Here is a 6152-nt window from a genome sequence, read left to right on the forward strand (position 1 = left end):
GCCGAAGCAGGCTTGAGTTACCTAAGCATAAGAATTTATGGTGGCACGGAGGACCTTCGAATTATCAAAAATTTGTTCTAAGGAACGCAGTGCAATTTTTTCGAAGCAGCAAAAAGTCGTTCCTAAGGGAGCGCAGTGTAAGTTTTTTGCTCAAAAGTCGTTCCGAAGGGAATGCAGAGCTTACAGCGAAAAATAAACGCTGATTCCGCTGAAAGTAAAAGGCGAAGAAGCTCCTAAGGGAGGCTTACAGCGAAAAATAAGCGCTGATTCCGCTGAAAGTAAAAGGCGAAGAAGCTCCTAAGGGAGTCTTACAGCGAAAAATAAGCGTTGATTCCGCTGAAAGTAAAAGGCGAAGAAGCTCCTAAGGGAGGCTTACAGCGAAAAATAAACGCTGATTCCGCTGAAGTAAAAGGCGAAGAAGCTCCTAAGGGAGGCTTAAAGTGAAAAATAAATGTCAACCTTCGGCAAATATCATTTTGCACAACATCACATCATTACATCATTTGCATAGCATAACATCATACATCATAGTGCATCAACAATGCAAGAAGGGGGGTCTCGATATTGATATTTGAAGATTGTTTTGAAGAAATAGTGACAAGGCACAAAAATAGCCATTGAAAAGTTATGCCTTCGTCAAACTCTGAAATGGAAGGATCTATTGATTATTGATTTTACGAGGATTGATTACTGATTTTATGAGAACACAGATATTATTTACGAAGCATGAAAAGAAGGGAAGGTGTTTTTTCGCTGAAGGCTCAAAAACGGTATGTATATGATGTTTCATGCATCGTAAAGAATAGAACTATGAACAGCTAATATATTACATCCAAAGTTGCACAATATTACACATGATTCTCAACAAACATTACATTCTAAATGTTTTTACAACAGCATCTAATCTTCCCTTAGGACTACTTCTGCAGCTTCGTTTAGTAGCTGATCAACAACTTTATCCATTATGGCTTCGGCCATTTGTCTAATTTCGTCACCCCCTTCATGTGGGGGCCTGGAGATAGCTCAGCAGGTTCTGAGGGAAGAGAAGATATGGATATATTACTATTACAAACCGTGAACAAGTTCGAAATCAAAAAATTACAATGAAGAGTCAAAAACCATAATTAATACCTATTTGCCCTTCGGGCTCTGCGCTTTTCTCAGCGGCCTCTGCTACTTTTCTAGCATCATGGATGCCTTTTTCGCTTTTTTGAATAATTTATTGGGCCATTTCTCGGCCACCATTGTCCCAGATGTTGGTGAAAAATTTTCCACCGACCAGGCTTGCTTCGGCCGAGGGGTTTTTTATATCTTCGGAGGATAAGGCAGCTTCGGTTTGTGCCAAAAATTTTACATGCTCACAGCCTTTCCTCTCCAAAATAGTAGCAATCCCCCTGGCACCCGAAAAGGCACATATGTCTCCGCGGCTATTCAAAATTTCCTCAAAGGCCTCAGCTTCGTGACTGATCCATTCAATCGGGCCTTCGGGGTTACCCCTTGTGAAGTTTTCCTCGCTCGAGAATGCGCCAACGCTGGCGAAGCTGGATTTTATTTTCTTAGCACATTCCATAGATTTGTCATAGCACCTTTTCTTGGATGCACGAAGCTCTTCAACGTTTCTTTCTAAATGATTTGCCCACTGATCACTAAGTTCTCGTTTCGTCTCTTCAAGTATGCGTTCTTCTTTACCTCTGGCTAGCTGTTTCTGAAGATCCTCAATTTCACGCTTTTGAGCCTCAGCTTGAGCTTTAGAAGTAGCTTCGTATTCCTTTATTTTATCCACCAATGTAAGCAGAATTTTATCTTTTTCCAAAGCTTCGTTCCTCAGCTTAATAACCTCTGTTCGTAGGTTGTTGAAAGCAATATTATAGCTCTCGTCTTCGGCATTCTTTTGCGCTCTCAAAGCATTGCTAAGTATTAAACCCTATGTGAAAAGAACTAGTATAAGAATTAAAGAATAATTCAAAATTTATAAACTTCCAAATATACAATTTTCATACCTTCAGACTATTGTATGCGAGGCTATCTGCAAGATCGTCCTTCGTCATAGCACAGATGCCAGCTTCAAGCTTCGGAAACCCCATACTTCTAGTCATCTCCCGACAGACAGATAATTCTTTGTTGTCTGGGAGGCAGTATAAGAAGTCATCTTCGTCTGTACCATCGAATACTAAGGCCCCCTTTGGATACTTCAATTCTCGGGCATAGTGATTAGCTTCAAAAATCTCTTCTTCAGATAATCTTTTTCCCGAAGCATGTCGTACAATATAATCAAGTACTTCGAAAGATGCTTTGGGGGCAGCAGTGCCAGTTTCTTCAACCAAAATTTGTTCTGCTATTTCTGCTTCTTCGGCTTCCAAGGATTTCACCTTGGCGGGCTCTGAAGGCCCAAGCTTCAGTTTCATATTGTTACTTTGAAGCTTCGGCGACAAAGGCTTCAGTGTGCACTTCGGAAGTTTCAACAATTTTCTTTGGTGTCGTGCTTGAAGATTTAATCGTCTCCAAAACATCTAGCACATTAACCATCCTTTTTCTTTTAGGGGTCACTGCTGGACCCTTTTGGCTTTTTGCTGCCTCAATTTTTGCTGAAGGACTTAAAATTTCTGATGTCTTTGTTTCTTCAGCCCTCGGTTCTTCTACTTTTTCCGTCGCTTGGCACTTCAGCCAGGCACTTCAATATTTGGCAGGGGGGTTGGCTCTTTAGCTTCGGTGGCCGAAGAGGTCTCACCGACAAACTCAGGCACTGTGGCCGGTTCAATATAACGAGGCCGGTGTGTGAGAACTTTTACCCTTTTCCTCTTCGGCGCCGGCTCGCTAGGAGCAGGCTGAAGCAGTTTCCTTTGCAGAGGATGTGTTCTTTCTTTTTTGACCCCGCGTCGGATAGCGGTAGTCGGGGTAGACAAATCCAATTGCATCAAATACTCGGTTGAGTCTCTTCTTCTTTCGGCCTCCGAAGGCCGCTGATAATGCAGTATCTTCGGCCTTTGAGTATACTCCAAGCAATTCATCACTTACGGTCTCAATACTTTTTAGCCAGTCATCATCTGACTCGACGAATTTATCTCCGTATTGGAATGTGTATTTTAGTCTAACCAACCCACCTTCATCAGTTTCTTTAACGGTCTCCTTCGACATTCCCCACTGTTCTACAAGTGGCCATATTCTGAAGGCAATGTGTTCTTGAACCAAATCCCTTGTCCCAATAAAAGAGCAAACCACGCCGAAGGCTCTCTGGCATTCTTCGGTTGCTTCATCGATTTCCACCTTCAGCCTCCGGAGGCCGAAGCGTTGCCAGATAGGGCGCATAATGATATCTTTAATATCTTCCCGTGTTTTCAAGTCATTCTTCACATAAAACCATTCTGTCATCCAGTCGTCGGGCCACCTCTTTCGAAAGGTTGGCACGGGGCAGCTTGACCCAGACCGGGCGCCGAAGCTGTAGCAGCCAAAGTTGTTGTGATACTGCTCTTTACCCCAGGGTTTTGTCTCATACAATAGCTCATGTATGTTGCAGAAACTTTTGGCATTAGGTTCTAAACCTTGGCTCCTCACGGCCCACACAAAGATGCCCATCCTTATGATTGCTTCGGGGGTAAGTTGGTGAAGGTAGATTTCAAATATCTTCAGTATTTCCTACGACGAAACTGCTCAAGGGAAATCGCAGTCCAGCTTTTAAGAAGCTCCGGAATATCACGACTTCATTTTCTTTGGAGAGTCGGACAAGTCTTCTCTCCTTCGTCAGCCCTCACAATAGACAAGTCCCGAAAATATCTGCCCCTCATATTGACAAGATGGACTTTCTTTAATACTCGATTTACCAAAAACCGCATGGCTTGGTCGCCAAGGTCGATCTTCGGAGTCTTCACCACCACTATCCGCATCATAACTATCACTGTCACCAGTATCTTCAGATAAACCCTCCAAAATCTCCCTAGTATCTTCTCTGTATTGGTCTTTGACATTGATTGAAGAAAGCCCAGATGCATCTCCTCAGAAAGGCTCAGCTTCGAATCACCAACAGCTTTCTTATCCTCAGACATCTTCGAAAACGCTGAGAAAGTGCTCCCCAAACCGAAGCTCAAAAATTTAAAAAGTCAAACAAATGTTGTCGCGCACAGACTAAAAGTTGAGTGAGCAAGAGCAGATGGCAAGAAAGCGTGCCAAATAAACTCGTGGTGAGCTCTTATTTATACGCCTAGTGCGTTGAAAACTGGAGGGTCCCGCTTGTCAATGACTGTTGCTATTCTAGCAAAGGGAAGGTGTTTTTTCGGACCTTCGGTTTAAAGCCTTCGTCCATATCGCAATATGAATTTATTATTCCAGCAAATTAATATTGTGAGGGGCTACTGTTGGGGGCCTTCGGCTTCCGAAGGTCCTCAAAAACATGATTTGACAATGTTTTCCAAGTGAAATATGTGAACAGGATATCTTCGGAATCAGGTTACGGGTATACAAGTGTCTGGTCAAGACGAAGCTTGAGTGGGACGGAAGACGATCATGACGAAGGATAAGATGATCACGAAGCTATGCGCAGAAAAGCTTCGGCATGACAGCAGAAAAGGGGAACCGACTTAAAGATGAAAAGCCAAATTAGACCTCGAAGAATTACTATAGAGTTATTGATAAATGTAAAGGGCATTAATGTAATTCTACACGGGCTGCGTCCCGTGCCTATAAATAGATGAACAGTACTCCCGTACTGTTCACGCTGACTTGGCATTCGCTTTTCACATCACGCCTATACCTTTATTTTCCGTCAATCCGAAGGTACATTTATAATTTGTTATTATGGATATGATAATGAAAATAAAAAATATAAGCAGATGATAATTCCTGCATTATTATTTATATTTCATATATGCATTCTTCTTTATCATCTGTCGAGCTTACGAAGGTCTCTTCCTTCATAATCTTCTTAACCTTCGTCCGGAATTCATTATATCTGAAGGGATATAACGTACTGAAGGACGAAGGATCTTAACATTTAACACTTTTTATGTTGTCCTTGTTCTTAACTCTTAGCATTTAAGAACAAGTCCCCAACAGATGCATGGTGTTTTTGAACTGATATCATCATCTTAGCAGTTTTCTTCGTTGTTTTCTTGGTCTGTTTGTGTTATTTGATAATATATCAAACTTGTTTTATTTGAATGTAAATGATTTGGGCTGATATCTTGCTTCAATATCATCTATGTTTTGTTGTCTTGGATATTGTTACTTTATCTTCATAATTTATCAGCTATCATTTGTCCTTCTCATATTGATGTTAGGTAGTTCCAGTTGACGATGTGTGAATCAGGCAATCAGCGCCCTTGTGCAGCTTTGCTCCATGGTGAATTTAAATTATTTTATTTTGCCAAACTGATTCTGAGTTGTGGAAAATACCAACATACGAGAACTTAGTTTGGTCAATTATGGCAATTTCATTTATATCACTGCTTGTTATGTCTGCTATCCTAGGTGCTTGTTTCTTTGTGAGGAGACACCGGATAGGATGGGACATTGCTCGCCCTCCCCAAGCTCGGTAGTTCCATGGAATGAACAACCAATTAGTTAAAGCAATGTCAAGTCTTATTTTCACACAAAAGTGCAAGATGTTGATTGTACATCATCAACATGTGCCATTTGCTTGGAAGACTACATCAGAAAACGTCATATATTTTGGAACAGAGGTAGTAGTCAATAATTAGCTTATTCGTTTTTTATATGGTTGTATATATCCTAGCAAGAGACCACTCTGTAGTCATTTCCTTAGTTTCTTGAGAGCTGGGACCACACTTATAGTGAAGAAAACTATGTTCAACTAACAGAATTAACTTGGATGCACCTATGCACAATCATATCTGTACAAGTTTTGGCGGCATATGCTTATTTCAAATTAGGCTTGTGGTGTTAGATTAATATATTCATTGGATATGGTGTGAATTTCTGAGGGATACCGGATGATGTGTACACCTGTTTGTCTTTGTCAAAATGTTATCATGCATTCTTTTTGTCTTTGTCAAAATGTTATCATGCATTCAGGGTAAAAATGTTATTATGCATTAACCTGATGCTTTAGCTATAATTTACTGATATGATAAATCCAGCAGTTGTATAAACTTACATGCTATAACATAAAGAAAAATTACTGAATTCTTAAACGTAGATAA

The 6152-nt window shown here is 40.8% G+C and overlaps 1 long non-coding RNA gene across 1 annotated transcript; it reads left to right on the plus strand.

Moving 5' to 3' along the window:
- Positions 1 to 5270: 5270 nt before the first annotated feature.
- On the plus strand, positions 5271 to 5925 carry LOC118476151 (uncharacterized). Its single transcript, XR_004855521.1, has 2 exons — positions 5271 to 5332; positions 5461 to 5925. It is a non-coding gene; the product is annotated as an uncharacterized lncRNA (long non-coding RNA).
- The last annotated feature ends 227 nt before the right edge of the window (positions 5926 to 6152 follow it).

The sequence above is a fragment of the Zea mays genome, chromosome 1 (assembly GCF_902167145.1).
Source record: "Zea mays cultivar B73 chromosome 1, Zm-B73-REFERENCE-NAM-5.0, whole genome shotgun sequence".
Lineage (NCBI taxonomy): Eukaryota > Viridiplantae > Streptophyta > Magnoliopsida > Poales > Poaceae > Zea > Zea mays.